Source organism: Myxine glutinosa, chromosome 5, assembly GCF_964187855.1.
Source record: "Myxine glutinosa chromosome 5, kmMyxGlut1.1, whole genome shotgun sequence".
Lineage (NCBI taxonomy): Eukaryota > Metazoa > Chordata > Myxini > Myxiniformes > Myxinidae > Myxine > Myxine glutinosa.
This window is the reverse complement of record NC_136265.1, coordinates 99,432,688-99,448,003: the sequence shown is the minus strand read 5'-3', so window position 1 is coordinate 99,448,003 and position 15,316 is coordinate 99,432,688.

Below are 15,316 nucleotides of genomic sequence, written 5' to 3'. Positions count from 1 at the left end.
GTGAGTAGGGGAGGAGTTGTGGAGATTTCTGGTTTTAAAAATCTTTGTGAGTAGAGGAAGAGTTGTGGAGATTTTGGGTTTTAAATATCTTGGTGAGTAGAGGAAGAGTTGTGGAGATTTGGGGTTTTAAACATCTTTGTGAGTAGAGGAAGAGTTGTGGAGATTTCTGCTTTTAAACATCTTCGTGAGTAAAGGAAGAGTTGTGGAGATTTCTGCTTTTAAACATCTTTGTGAGTAAAGGAAGAGTTGTGGAGATTTCTGCTTTTAAACATCTTCGTGAGTAGCGGAAGAGTTGTGGAGATTTCTGCTTTTAAACCTCTTTGTGAGGAGAGGAAGAGTTGTGGAGATTTGGGGGTTTTAAATATCTTGGTGAGTCGAGGAAGAGTTGTGGAGATTTCTGCTTGTAAACATATTGGTGAGTCGAGGAAGAGTTGTGGAGATTTCTGCTTTTAAACATCTTGGTGAGTCGAGGAAGAGTTGTGGAGATTTCTGCTTTTAAATATCTTGGTGAGTAGAGGAAGAGTTGTGGAGATTTCTCCTTTTAAACCTCTTTGTGAGTAGAGGAAGAGTTGTGGAGATTTGGGGTTTTAAACATCTTGGTGAGTAGAGGAAGAGTTGTGGAGATTTCTGCTTTTAAACATATTGGTGAGTAGAGGAAGAGTTGTGGAGATTTTGGGTTTTAAATATCTTGGTGAGTAGAGGAAGAGTTCTGGAGATTTCTGCTTTTAAATATCTTGGTGAGAAGAGGAAGAGTTGTGGATATTTCTGCTTTTAAACATCTTGGTGAGTAGAGGAAGAGTTGTGGAGATTTCTGGTTTTAAAAATCTTCGTGAGTAGAGGAAGAGTTGTGGAGATTTGGGGTTTTAAACATCTTTGTGAGTAGAGGAAGAGTTGTGGAGATTTGGGGTTTTAAACATCTTGGTGGGTAGAGGAAGAGTTGTGGAGATTTCTGGTTTTAAAAATCTTCGTGAGTTGAGGAAGAGTTGTGGAGATTTGGGGTTTTAAACATCTTTGTGAGTAGTGGAAGAGTTGTGGAGATTTTGGGTTTTAAATATCTTGGTGAGTAGAGGAAGAGTTCTGGAGATTTCTGCTTTTAAATATCTTGGTGAGTAGAGGAAGAGTTGTGGAGATTTCTGCTTTTAAACCTCTTTGTGAGTAGAGGAAGAGTTGTGGAGATTTGGGGTTTTAAACATCTTGGTGAGTAGAGGAAGAGTTGTGGAGATTTCTGCTTTTAAACATCTTCGTGAGTGGAGGAAGAGTTGTGGAGATTTCTGCTTTTAAACATCTTTGTGAGTAGAGGAAGAGTTGTGGAGATTTCTGGTTTTAAAAATCTTCGTGAGTAGAGGAAGAGTTGTGGAGATTTCTGCTTTTAAACCTCTTTGTGAGTAGAGGAAGAGTTGTGGAGATTTGGGGTTTTAAACATCTTGGTGAGTAGAGGAAGAGTTGTGGAGATTTCTGCTTTTAAACATCTTTGTGAGTAGAGGAAGAGTAGTGGAGATTTGGGGTTTTAAATATCTTGGTGAGTAGAGGAAGAGTTGTGGAGATTTCTGCTTTTAAATATCTTGGTGAGTAGAGGAAGAGTTGTGGAGATTTCTGCTTTTAAACCTCTTTGTGAGTAGAGGAAGAGTTGTGGAGATTTGGGGTTTTAAACATCTTGGTGAGTAGAGGAAGAGTTGTGGAGATTTCTGCTTTTAAACATCTTCGTGAGTGGAGGAAGAGTTGTGGAGATTTCTGCTTTTAAACATCTTTGTGAGTAGAGGAAGAGTTGTGGAGATTTCTGGTTTTAAAAATCTTCGTGAGTAGAGGAAGAGTTGTGGAGATTTCTGCTTTTAAACCTCTTTGTGAGTAGAGGAAGAGTTGTGGAGATTTGGGGTTTTAAACATCTTGGTGAGTAGAGGAAGAGTTGTGGAGATTTCTGCTTTTAAACATCTTCGTGAGTGGAGGAAGAGTTGTGGAGATTTCTGCTTTTAAACATCTTTGTGAGTAGAGGAAGAGTTGTGGAGATTTCTGGTTTTAAAAATCTTCGTGAGTAGAGGAAGAGTTGTGGAGATTTCTGCTTTTAAACATCTTTGTGAGTAGAGGAAGAGTTGTGGAGATTTGGGGTTTTAAATATCTTGGTGAGTAGAGGAAGAGTTGTGGAGATTTCTGCTTTTAAATATCTTGGTGAGTAGAGGAAGAGTTGTGGAGATTTCTGCTTTTAAACCTCTTTGTGAGTAGAGGAAGAGTTGTGGAGATTTGGGGTTTTAAACATCTTGGTGAGTAGAGGAAGACTTGTGGAGATTTCTGCTTTTAAACATCTTGGTGAGTAGAGGAAGAGTTGTGGAGATTTGGGGTTTTAAATATCTTGGTGAGTAGAGGAAGAGTTGTGGAGATTTCTGCTTTTAAACATCTTCGTGAGTGGAGGAAGAGTTGTGGAGATTTCTGCTTTTAAACATCTTTGTGAGTAGAGGAAGAGTTGTGGAGATTTCTGGTTTTAAAAATCTTTGTGAGTAGAGGAAGAGTTGTGGAGATTTCTGCTTTTAAACATCTTTGTGAGTAGAGGAAGAGTTGTGGAGATTTGGGGTTTTAAATATCTTGGTGAGTAGAGGGAGAGTTGTGGAGATTTCCGCTTTTAAACATCTTCGTGAGTAGAGGAAGAGTTGTGGAGATTTCTGCTTTTAAACATCTTTGTGAGTAGAGGAAGAGTTGTGGAGATTTGGGGTTTTAAATATCTTGGTGAGTAGAGGAAGAGTTGTGGAGATTTCTGCTTTTAAACATCTTTGTGAGTAGAGGAAGAGTTGTGGAGATTTGGGGTTTAAAATATCTTGGTGAGTAGAGGAAGAGTTGTGGAGATTTCTGCTTTTAAATATCTTGGTGAGTAGAGGAAGAGTTGTGGAGATTTCTGCTTTTAAACCTCTTTGTGAGTAGAGGAAGAGTTGTGGAGATTTGGGGTTTTAAACATCTTGGTGAGTAGAGGAAGACTTGTGGAGATTTCTGCTTTTAAACATCTTGGTGAGTAGAGGAAGAGTTGTGGAGATTTGGGGTTTTAAATATCTTGGTGAGTAGAGGAAGAGTTGTGGATTTTTCTGCTTTTAAACATCTTGGTGAGTAGAGGAAGAGTTGTGGAGATTTCTGCTTTTAAACATCTTGGTGAGTAGAGGAAGAGTTGTGGAGATTTGGGGTTTTAAACATCTTGGTGAGTAGAGGAAGAGTTGTGGAGATTTCTGGTTTTAAAAATCTTTGTGAGTAGAGGAAGAGTTGTGGAGATTTCTGGTTTTAAAAATCTTTGTGAGTAGAGGAAGAGTTGTGGAGATTTGGGGTTTTAAATATCTTGGTGACTAGAGGAAGAGTTGTGGAGATTTTTGCTTTTAAACATCTTCTTGAGTAGAGGAAGAGTTGTGGAGATTTGGGGTTTTAAACATCTTGGTGAGTAGAGGAAGAGTTGTGGAGATTTCTGCTTTTAAACATCTTGGTGAGTAGGGGAAGAGTTGTGGAGATTGGGGGTTTTAAATATCTTGGTGAGTAGAGGAAGAGTTGTGGAGATTTCTGCTTTTAAATATCTTGGTGAGTAGAGGAAGAGTTGTGGAGATTTCTGCTTTTAAACATCTTGGTGAGTCGAGGAAGAGTTGTGGAGATTTCTGCTTTTAAACAGCTTTGTGAGACGAGGAAGAGTTGTGGAGATTTCTGGTTTTAAAAATCTTCATGAGCATAGGAAGAGTTGTGGAGATTTGGGGTTTTAAACATCTTGGTGAGTAGAGGAAGAGTTGTGGAGATTTCTGGTTTTAAAAATCTTCGTGAGTTGAGGAAGAGTTGTCGAGATTTGGGGTTTTAAACATCTTGGTGAGGAGGGGAAGAGTTGTGGAGATTTGGGGTTTTAAATATCTTGGTGAGTAGAGGAAGAGTTGTGGAGATTTGGGGTTTTAAATATCTTGGTGATTAGGGGAAGAGTTGTGGAGATATCTGCTTTTAAACATCTTTGTGAGTGGAGGAAGAGTTATGGAGATTTTGGGTTTTAAAAATCTTGGTGAGGAGGGGAAGAGTTGTGGAGATTTCTGCTTTTAAACATCTTTGTGAGGAGGGGAAGAGTTGTGGAGATTTCTGCTTTTCAACATCTTCCTGAGTGGAGGAAGAGTTGTGGAGATTTGGGGTTTTAAACATCTTGGTGAGTAGAGGAAGAGTTGTGGAGATTTGGGGTTTTAAACATCTTCATGAGTCGAGGAAGAGTTGTGGAGATTGGGGGTTTTAAACATCTTTGTGAGGAGGGGAAGTGTTGTGGAGATTTCTGGTTTTAAACAGCTTGGTGAGTAGAGGAAGAGTTGTGGAGATTTCTGGTTTTAAAAATCTTTGTGAGTAGGGGAGGAGTTGTGGAGATTTCTGGTTTTAAAAATCTTTGTGAGGAGGGGAAGAGTTGTGGAGATTTCTGCCTTTAAACATCTTTGTGAGGAGGGGAAGAGTTGTGCAGATTTCTGCTTTTCAACATCTTCCTGAGTGGAGGAAGTGTTGTGGAGATTTGGGGTTTTAAATATCTTGGTGAGTCGAGGAAAAGTTGTGGAGATATCTGCTTTTAAACATCTTGGTGAGTAGAGGAAGAGTTGTGGAGATATCTGCTTTTAAACATCTTGGTGAGTAGAGGAAGAGTTGTGGAGATTTCTGCTTTTAAACATCTTTGTGAGTGGAAGAAGAGTTATGGAGATTTCGGGTTTTAAAAATCTTTGAGAAGAGGAAGAGTTGTGGAGATTTGGGGTTTTAAAAATCTTTGTGAGGAGGGGAAGAGTTGTGGAGATTTCTGCCTTTAAACATCTTTGTGAGGAGGGGAAGAGTTGTGCAGATTTCTGCTTTTCAACATCTTCCTGAGTGGAGGAAGTGTTGTGGAGATTTTGGGTTTTAAATATCTTGGTGAGTCGAGGAAAAGTTGTGGAGATATCTGCTTTTAAACATCTTGGTGAGTAGAGGAAGAGTTGTGGAGATATCTGCTTTTAAACATCTTGGTGAGTAGAGGAAGAGTTGTGGAGATTTCTGCTTTTAAACATCTTTGTGAGTGGAAGAAGAGTTATGGAGATTTCGGGTTTTAAAAATCTTTGAGAAGAGGAAGAGTTGTGGAGATTTGGGGTTTTAAACATCTTGGTGAGTAGAGGAAGAGTTGTGGAGATTTCTGCTTTTAAACATCTTCATGAGTAGAGGAAGAGTTGTGGAGATTTCTGCTTTTAAACATCTTTGTGAGTAGAGGAAGAGTTGTGGAGATTTGGGGTTTTAAACATCTTGGTGACTAGAGGAAGAGTTGTGGAGATTTGGGGTTTTAAACATCTTGGTGTGTAGAGGAAGAGTTGTGGAGATTTCTGCTTTTAAACCTCTTTGTGAGTAGAGGAAGAGTTGTGGAGATTTGGGATGTTAAATATCTTGGTGAGTAGAGGAAGAGTTGTGGAGATTTGGGGTTTTAAACATCTTGGTGAGTAGAGGAAGAGTTGTGGAGATTTCTGCTTTTAAACATCTTGGTGAGTAGAGGGAGAGTTGTGGAGATTTGGGGTTTTAAATATCTTGGTGAGTCGAGGAAGAGTTGTGGAGATTTCTGCTTTTAAACATCTTGGTGAGTAGAGGAAGTGTTGTGGAGATTTCTGCTTTTAAACATCTTTGTGAGTAGAGGAAGAGTTGTGGAGATTTCTGGTTTTAAAAATCTTTGTGAGTAGGGGAGGAGTTGTGGAGATTTCTGGTTTTAAAAATCTTTGTGAGTAGAGGAAGAGTTGTGGAGATTTTGGGTTTTAAATATCTTGGTGAGTAGAGGAAGAGTTGTGGAGATTTGGGGTTTTAAACATCTTTGTGAGTAGAGGAAGAGTTGTGGAGATTTCTGCTTTTAAACATCTTCGTGAGTAAAGGAAGAGTTGTGGAGATTTCTGCTTTTAAACATCTTTGTGAGTAAAGGAAGAGTTGTGGAGATTTCTGCTTTTAAACATCTTCGTGAGTAGCGGAAGAGTTGTGGAGATTTCTGCTTTTAAACCTCTTTGTGAGGAGAGGAAGAGTTGTGGAGATTTGGGGGTTTTAAATATCTTGGTGAGTCGAGGAAGAGTTGTGGAGATTTCTGCTTGTAAACATATTGGTGAGTCGAGGAAGAGTTGTGGAGATTTCTGCTTTTAAACATCTTGGTGAGTCGAGGAAGAGTTGTGGAGATTTCTGCTTTTAAATATCTTGGTGAGTAGAGGAAGAGTTGTGGAGATTTCTCCTTTTAAACCTCTTTGTGAGTAGAGGAAGAGTTGTGGAGATTTGGGGTTTTAAACATCTTGGTGAGTAGAGGAAGAGTTGTGGAGATTTCTGCTTTTAAACATATTGGTGAGTAGAGGAAGAGTTGTGGAGATTTTGGGTTTTAAATATCTTGGTGAGTAGAGGAAGAGTTCTGGAGATTTCTGCTTTTAAATATCTTGGTGAGAAGAGGAAGAGTTGTGGATATTTCTGCTTTTAAACATCTTGGTGAGTAGAGGAAGAGTTGTGGAGATTTCTGGTTTTAAAAATCTTCGTGAGTAGAGGAAGAGTTGTGGAGATTTGGGGTTTTAAACATCTTTGTGAGTAGAGGAAGAGTTGTGGAGATTTGGGGTTTTAAACATCTTGGTGGGTAGAGGAAGAGTTGTGGAGATTTCTGGTTTTAAAAATCTTCGTGAGTTGAGGAAGAGTTGTGGAGATTTGGGGTTTTAAACATCTTTGTGAGTAGAGGAAGAGTTGTGGAGATTTTGGGTTTTAAACATCTTGGTGAGTAGAGGAAGAGTTGTGGAGATTTCTGGCTTTAAAAATCTTCATGAGTAGAGGAAGAGTTGTGGAGATTTCTGCTTTTTAACATCATTGTGAGTAGAGGAAGAGTTGTGGAGATTTGGGGTTTTAAATATCTTGGGGAGTAGAGGAAGAGTTGTGGAGATTTCTGCTTTTAAACATCTTCGTGAGTAGAGGAAGAGTTGTGGAGATTTCTGCTTTTAAACATCTTCGTGAGTGGAGGAAGAGTTGTGGAGATTTCTGCTTTTAAACATCTTTGTGAGTAGAGGAAGCGTTGTGGAGATTTCTGGTTTTAAAAATCTTCATGAGTAGAGGAAGAGTTGTGGAGATTTCTGCTGTTAAACATCTTTGTGAGTAGAGGAAGAGTTGTGGAGATTTGGGGTTTTTAACATCTTTGTGAGTAGAGGAAGAGTAGTGGAGATTTGGGGTTTTAAATATCTTGGTGAGTAGAGGAAGAGTTGTGGAGATTTCTGCTTTTAAATATCTTGGTGAGTAGAGGAAGAGTTGTGGAGATTTCTGCTTTTAAACCTCTTTGTGAGTAGAGGAAGAGTTGTGGAGATTTGGGGTTTTTAACATCATTGTGAGTAGAGGAAGAGTTGTGGAGATTTCTGCTTTTAAACATCTTCGGGAGTAGAGGAAGAGTTGTGGAGATTTCTGCTTTTAAACATCTTGGTGAGTAGAGGAAGAGTTGTGGAGATTTCTGCTTTTAAACATCTTTGTGAGTAGAGGAAGAGTTGTGGAGATTTGGGGTTTTAAACATATTGGTGACTAGAGGAAGAGTTGTGGAGATTTGGGGTTTTAAACATCTTGGTGTGTAGAGGAAGAGTTGTGGAGATTTCTGCTTTTAAACCTCTTTGTGAGTAGAGGAAGAGTTGTGGAGATTTGGGATGTTAAATATCTTGGTGAGTAGAGGAAGAGTTGTGGAGATTTGGGGTTTTAAACATCTTGGTGAGTAGAGGAAGAGTTGTGGAGATTTCTGCTTTTAAACATCTTGGTGAGTAGAGGGAGAGTTGTGCAGATTTGGGATTTGGGGTTTTAAATATCTTGGTGAGTCGAGGAAGAGTTGTGGAGATTTCTGCTTTTAAACATCTTGGTGAGTAGAGGAAGAGTTTGTGGAGATTTGGGGTTTTAAATATCTTGGTGAGTAGAGGAAGAGTTGTGGAGATTTCTGCTTTTAAACATCTTCGTGAGTAGAGGAAGAGTTGTGGAGATTTCTGCTTTTAAACATCTTCGTGAGTGGAGGAAGAGTTGTGGAGATTTCTGCTTTTAAACATCTTTGTGAGTAGAGGAAGAGTTGTGGAGATTTCTGGTTTTAAAAATCTTCGTGAGTAGAGGAAGAGTTGTGGAGATTTCTGCTGTTAAACATCTTTGTGAGTAGAGGAAGAGTTGTGGAGATTTGGGGTTTTAAATATCTTGGTGAGTAGAGGAAGAGTTGTGGAGATTTCTGCTTTTAAACATCTTTGTGAGTAGAGGAAGAGTAGTGGAGATTTGGGGTTTTAAATATCTTGGTGAGTAGAGGAAGAGTTGTGGAGATTTCTGCTTTTAAACATCTTCGTGAGTAGAGGAAGAGTTGTGGAGATTTCTGCTTTTAAACATCTTGGTGACTAGAGGAAGAGTTGTGGAGATTTCTGCTTTTAAACATCTTCGTGAGTAGAGGAAGAGTTGTGGAGATTTGGGGTTTTAAACATCTTGGTGAGTAGAGGAAGAGTTGTGGAGATTTCTGCTTTTAAACATCTTGGTGAGTAGAGGAAGAGTTGTGGAGATTTGGGGTTTTAAATATCTTGGTGACTAGAGGAAGAGTTGTGGAGATTTCTGCTTTTAAACATCTTCATGAGTAGAGGAAGAGTTGTGGAGATTTCTGCTTTTAAACCTCTTTGTGAGTAGAGGAAGAGTTGTGGAGATTTGGGGTTTTAAACATCTTGGTGAGTAGAGGAAGAGTTGTGGAGATTTCTGCTTTTAAACATCTTCATGAGTAGAGGAAGAGTTGTGGAGATTTCTGCTTTTAAACATCTTGGTGAGTAGAGGAAGAGTTGTGGAGATTGGGGGTTTTAAATATCTTGGTGAGTAGAGGAAGAGTTGTGGAGATTTCGGGTTTTAAACATCTTTGTGAGTAGAGGAAGAGTTGTGGAGATTTGGGGTTTTAAACATCTTGGTGAGTAGAGGAAGAGTTGTGGAGATTTCTGGCTTTAAAAATCTTCGTGAGTAGAGGAAGAGTTGTGGAGGTTTCTGCTTTTTAACATCATTGTGAGTAGAGGAAGAGTTGTGGAGATTTCTGCTTTTAAACATCTTCGTGAGTAGAGGAAGAGTTGTGGAGATTTCTGCTTTTAAACATCTTCGTGAGTGGAGGAAGAGTTGTGGAGATTTCTGCTTTTAAACATCTTTGTGAGTAGAGGAAGAGTTGTGGAGATTTCTGGTTTTAAAAATCTTTGTGAGTAGAGGAAGAGTTGTGGAGATTTCTGCTTTTAAACATCTTTGTGAGTAGAGGAAGAGTTGTGGAGATTTGGGGTTTTAAATATCTTGGTGAGTAGAGGGAGAGTTGTGGAGATTTCTGCTTTTAAACATCTTCGTGAGTAGAGGAAGAGTTGTGGAGATTTCTGCTTTTAAACATCTTTGTGAGTAGAGGAAGAGTTGTGGAGATTTGGGGTTTTAAATATCTTGGTGAGTAGAGGAAGAGTTGTGGAGATTTCTGCTTTTAAACATCTTTGTGAGTAGAGGAAGAGTTGTGGAGATTTGGGGTTTAAAATATCTTGGTGAGTAGAGGAAGAGTTGTGGAGATTTCTGCTTTTAAATATCTTGGTGAGTAGAGGAAGAGTTGTGGAGATTTCTGCTTTTAAACCTCTTTGTGAGTAGAGGAAGAGTTGTGGAGATTTGGGGTTTTAAACATCTTGGTGAGTAGAGGAAGACTTGTGGAGATTTGGGGTTTTAAATATCTTGGTGAGTAGAGGAAGAGTTGTGGATTTTTCTGCTTTTAAACATCTTGGTGAGTAGAGGAAGAGTTGTGGAGATTTCTGCTTTTAAACATCTTGGTGAGTAGAGGAAGAGTTGTGGAGATTTGGGGTTTTAAACATCTTGGTGAGTAGAGGAAGTGTTGTGGAGATTTCTGGTTTTAAAAATCTTTGTGAGTAGAGGAAGAGTTGTGGAGATTTGGGGTTTTAAATATCTTGGTGACTAGAGGAAGAGTTGTGGAGATTTCTGCTTTTAAACATCTTCGTGAGTAGAGGAAGAGTTGTGGAGATTTGGGGTTTTAAACATCTTGGTGAGTAGAGGAAGAGTTGTGGAGATTTCTGCTTTTAAACATCTTGGTGAGTCGAGGAAGAGTTGTGGAGATTTCTGCTTTTAAACATCTTTGTGAGTAGAGGAAGAGTTGTGGAGATTTCTGGTTTTAAAAATCTCCATGAGTAGAGGAAGAGTTGTGGAGATTTTGGATTTTAAACATCTTGGTGAGTAGAGGAAGAGTTGTGGAGATTTCTGGTTTTAAAAATCTTTGTGAGTAGAGGAAGAGTTGTGGAGATTTGGGGTTTTAAATATCTTGGTGACTAGAGGAAGAGTTGTGGAGATTTTTGCTTTTAAACATCTTCTTGAGTAGAGGAAGAGTTGTGGAGATTTGGGGTTTTAAACATCTTGGTGAGTAGAGGAAGAGTTGTGGAGATTTCTGCTTTTAAACATCTTGGTGAGTAGGGGAAGAGTTGTGGAGATTGGGGGTTTTAAATATCTTGGTGAGTAGAGGAAGAGTTGTGGAGATTTCTGCTTTTAAATATCTTGGTGAGTAGAGGAAGAGTTGTGGAGATTTCTGCTTTTAAACATCTTGGTGAGTCGAGGAAGAGTTGTGGAGATTTCTGCTTTTAAACAGCTTTGTGAGTCGAGGAAGAGTTGTGGAGATTTCTGGTTTTAAAAATCTTCGTGAGCAGAGGAAGAGTTGTGGAGATTTGGGGTTTTAAACATCTTGGTGAGTAGAGGAAGAGTTGTGGAGATTTCTGGTTTTAAAAATCTTCGTGAGTTGAGGAAGAGTTGTCGAGATTTGGGGTTTTAAACATCTTGGTGAGGAGGGGAAGAGTTGTGGAGATTTGGGGTTTTAAATATCTTGGTGAGTAGAGGAAGAGTTGTGGAGATTTCGGGTTTTAAATATCTTGGTGATTAGGGGAAGAGTTGTGGAGATATCTGCTTTGAAACATCTTTGTGAGTGGAGGAAGAGTTATGGAGATTTTGGGTTTTAAAAATCTTGGTGAGGAGGGGAAGAGTTGTGGAGATTTCTGCTTTTAAACATCTTTGTGAGGAGGGGAAGAGTTGTGGAGATTTCTGCTTTTCAACATCTTCCTGAGTGGAGGAAGAGTTGTGGAGATTTGGGGTTTTAAACATCTTGGTGAGTAGAGGAAGAGTTGTGGAGATTTGGGGTTTTAAACATCTTCATGAGTCGAGGAAGAGTTGTGGAGATTGGGGGTTTTAAACATCTTCGTGAGTAGAGGAAGTGTTGTGGAGATTTCTGGTTTTAAACAGCTTGGTGAGTAGAGGAAGAGTTGTGGAGATTTCTGGTTTTAAAAATCTTTGTGAGTAGGGGAGGAGTTGTGGAGATTTCTGGTTTTAAAAATCTTTGTGAGGAGGGGAAGAGTTGTGGAGATTTCTGCCTTTAAACATCTTTGTGAGGAGGGGAAGAGTTGTGCAGATTTCTGCTTTTCAACATCTTCCTGAGTGGAGGAAGTGTTGTGGAGATTTGGGGTTTTAAATATCTTGGTGAGTCGAGGAAAAGTTGTGGAGATATCTGCTTTTAAACATCTTGGTGAGTAGAGGAAGAGTTGTGGAGATATCTGCTTTTAAACATCTTGGTGAGTAGAGGAAGAGTTGTGGAGATTTCTGCTTTTAAACATCTTTGTGAGTGGAAGAAGAGTTATGGAGATTTCGGGTTTTAAAAATCTTTGAGAAGAGGAAGAGTTGTGGAGATTTGGGGTTTTAAACATCTTGGTGAGTAGAGGAAGAGTTGTGGATATTTCTGCTTTTAAACATCTTTGTGAGTAGAGGAAGAGTTGTGGAGATTTGGGGTTTTAAACATATTGGTGACTAGAGGAAGAGTTGTGGAGATTTGGGGTTTTAAACATCTTGGTGTGTCGAGGAAGAGTTGTGGAGATTTCTGCTTTTAAACCTCTTTGTGAGTAGAGGAAGAGTTGTGGAGATTTGGGATGTTAAATATCTTGGTGAGTAGAGGAAGAGTTGTGGAGATTTGGGGTTTTAAACATCTTGGTGAGTAGAGGAAGAGTTGTGGAGATTTCTGCTTTTAAACATCTTGGTGAGTAGAGGGAGAGTTGTGGAGATTTGGGGTTTTAAATATCTTGGTGAGTCGAGGAAGAGTTGTGGAGATTTCTGCTTTTAAACATCTTGGTGAGTAGAGGAAGAGTTGTGGAGATTTGGGGTTTTAAACATCTTGGTGAGTAGAGGGAGAGTTGTGGAGATTTGGGGTTTTAAATATCTTGGTGAGTCGAGGAAGAGTTGTGGAGATTTCTGCTTTTAAACATCTTGGTGAGTAGAGGAAGAGTTGTGGAGATTTGGGGTTTTAAATATCTTGGTGAGTCGAGGAAGAGTTGTGGAGATTTCTGCTTTTAAACCTCTTTGTGAGTAGAGGAAGAGTTGTGGAGATTTGGGGTTTTAAACATCTTGGTGAGTAGAGGAAGAGTTGTGGAGATTTCTGCTTTTAAACATCTTCATGAGTAGAGGAAGAGTTGTGGAGATTTCTGCTTTTAAACATCTTGGTGAGTAGAGGAAGAGTTGTGGAGATTGGGGGTTTTAAATATCTTGGTGAGTAGAGGAAGAGTTGTGGAGATTTCGGGTTTTAAACATCTTTGTGAGTAGAGGAAGAGTTGTGGAGATTTGGGGTTTTAAACATCTTGGTGAGTAGAGGAAGAGTTGTGGAGATTTCTGGCTTTAAAAATCTTCGTGAGTAGAGGAAGAGTTGTGGAGGTTTCTGCTTTTTAACATCATTGTGAGTAGAGGAAGAGTTGTGGAGATTTCTGCTTTTAAACATCTTCGTGAGTAGAGGAAGAGTTGTGGAGATTTCTGCTTTTAAACATCTTCGTGAGTGGAGGAAGAGTTGTGGAGATTTCTGCTTTTAAACATCTTTGTGAGTAGAGGAAGAGTTGTGGAGATTTCTGGTTTTAAAAATCTTTGTGAGTAGAGGAAGAGTTGTGGAGATTTCTGCTTTTAAACATCTTTGTGAGTAGAGGAAGAGTTGTGGAGATTTGGGGTTTTAAATATCTTGGTGAGTAGAGGGAGAGTTGTGGAGATTTCTGCTTTTAAACATCTTCGTGAGTAGAGGAAGAGTTGTGGAGATTTCTGCTTTTAAACATCTTTGTGAGTAGAGGAAGAGTTGTGGAGATTTGGGGTTTTAAATATCTTGGTGAGTAGAGGAAGAGTTGTGGAGATTTCTGCTTTTAAACATCTTTGTGAGTAGAGGAAGAGTTGTGGAGATTTGGGGTTTAAAATATCTTGGTGAGTAGAGGAAGAGTTGTGGAGATTTCTGCTTTTAAATATCTTGGTGAGTAGAGGAAGAGTTGTGGAGATTTCTGCTTTTAAACCTCTTTGTGAGTAGAGGAAGAGTTGTGGAGATTTGGGGTTTTAAACATCTTGGTGAGTAGAGGAAGACTTGTGGAGATTTGGGGTTTTAAATATCTTGGTGAGTAGAGGAAGAGTTGTGGATTTTTCTGCTTTTAAACATCTTGGTGAGTAGAGGAAGAGTTGTGGAGATTTCTGCTTTTAAACATCTTGGTGAGTAGAGGAAGAGTTGTGGAGATTTGGGGTTTTAAACATCTTGGTGAGTAGAGGAAGTGTTGTGGAGATTTCTGGTTTTAAAAATCTTTGTGAGTAGAGGAAGAGTTGTGGAGATTTGGGGTTTTAAATATCTTGGTGACTAGAGGAAGAGTTGTGGAGATTTCTGCTTTTAAACATCTTCGTGAGTAGAGGAAGAGTTGTGGAGATTTGGGGTTTTAAACATCTTGGTGAGTAGAGGAAGAGTTGTGGAGATTTCTGCTTTTAAACATCTTGGTGAGTCGAGGAAGAGTTGTGGAGATTTCTGCTTTTAAACATCTTTGTGAGTAGAGGAAGAGTTGTGGAGATTTCTGGTTTTAAAAATCTCCATGAGTAGAGGAAGAGTTGTGGAGATTTTGGATTTTAAACATCTTGGTGAGTAGAGGAAGAGTTGTGGAGATTTCTGGTTTTAAAAATCTTTGTGAGTAGAGGAAGAGTTGTGGAGATTTGGGGTTTTAAATATCTTGGTGACTAGAGGAAGAGTTGTGGAGATTTTTGCTTTTAAACATCTTCTTGAGTAGAGGAAGAGTTGTGGAGATTTGGGGTTTTAAACATCTTGGTGAGTAGAGGAAGAGTTGTGGAGATTTCTGCTTTTAAACATCTTGGTGAGTAGGGGAAGAGTTGTGGAGATTGGGGGTTTTAAATATCTTGGTGAGTAGAGGAAGAGTTGTGGAGATTTCTGCTTTTAAATATCTTGGTGAGTAGAGGAAGAGTTGTGGAGATTTCTGCTTTTAAACATCTTGGTGAGTCGAGGAAGAGTTGTGGAGATTTCTGCTTTTAAACAGCTTTGTGAGTCGAGGAAGAGTTGTGGAGATTTCTGGTTTTAAAAATCTTCGTGAGCAGAGGAAGAGTTGTGGAGATTTGGGGTTTTAAACATCTTGGTGAGTAGAGGAAGAGTTGTGGAGATTTCTGGTTTTAAAAATCTTCGTGAGTTGAGGAAGAGTTGTCGAGATTTGGGGTTTTAAACATCTTGGTGAGGAGGGGAAGAGTTGTGGAGATTTGGGGTTTTAAATATCTTGGTGAGTAGAGGAAGAGTTGTGGAGATTTCGGGTTTTAAATATCTTGGTGATTAGGGGAAGAGTTGTGGAGATATCTGCTTTGAAACATCTTTGTGAGTGGAGGAAGAGTTATGGAGATTTTGGGTTTTAAAAATCTTGGTGAGGAGGGGAAGAGTTGTGGAGATTTCTGCTTTTAAACATCTTTGTGAGGAGGGGAAGAGTTGTGGAGATTTCTGCTTTTCAACATCTTCCTGAGTGGAGGAAGAGTTGTGGAGATTTGGGGTTTTAAACATCTTGGTGAGTAGAGGAAGAGTTGTGGAGATTTGGGGTTTTAAACATCTTCATGAGTCGAGGAAGAGTTGTGGAGATTGGGGGTTTTAAACATCTTCGTGAGTAGAGGAAGTGTTGTGGAGATTTCTGGTTTTAAACAGCTTGGTGAGTAGAGGAAGAGTTGTGGAGATTTCTGGTTTTAAAAATCTTTGTGAGTAGGGGAGGAGTTGTGGAGATTTCTGGTTTTAAAAATCTTTGTGAGGAGGGGAAGAGTTGTGGAGATTTCTGCCTTTAAACATCTTTGTGAGGAGGGGAAGAGTTGTGCAGATTTCTGCTTTTCAACATCTTCCTGAGTGGAGGAAGTGTTGTGGAGATTTGGGGTTTTAAATATCTTGGTGAGTCGAGGAAAAGTTGTGGAGATATCTGCTTTTAAACATCTTGGTGAGTAGAGGAAGAGTTGTGGAGATATCTGCTTTTAAACATCTTGGTGAGTAGAGGAAGAGTTGTGGAGATTTCTGCTTTTAAAC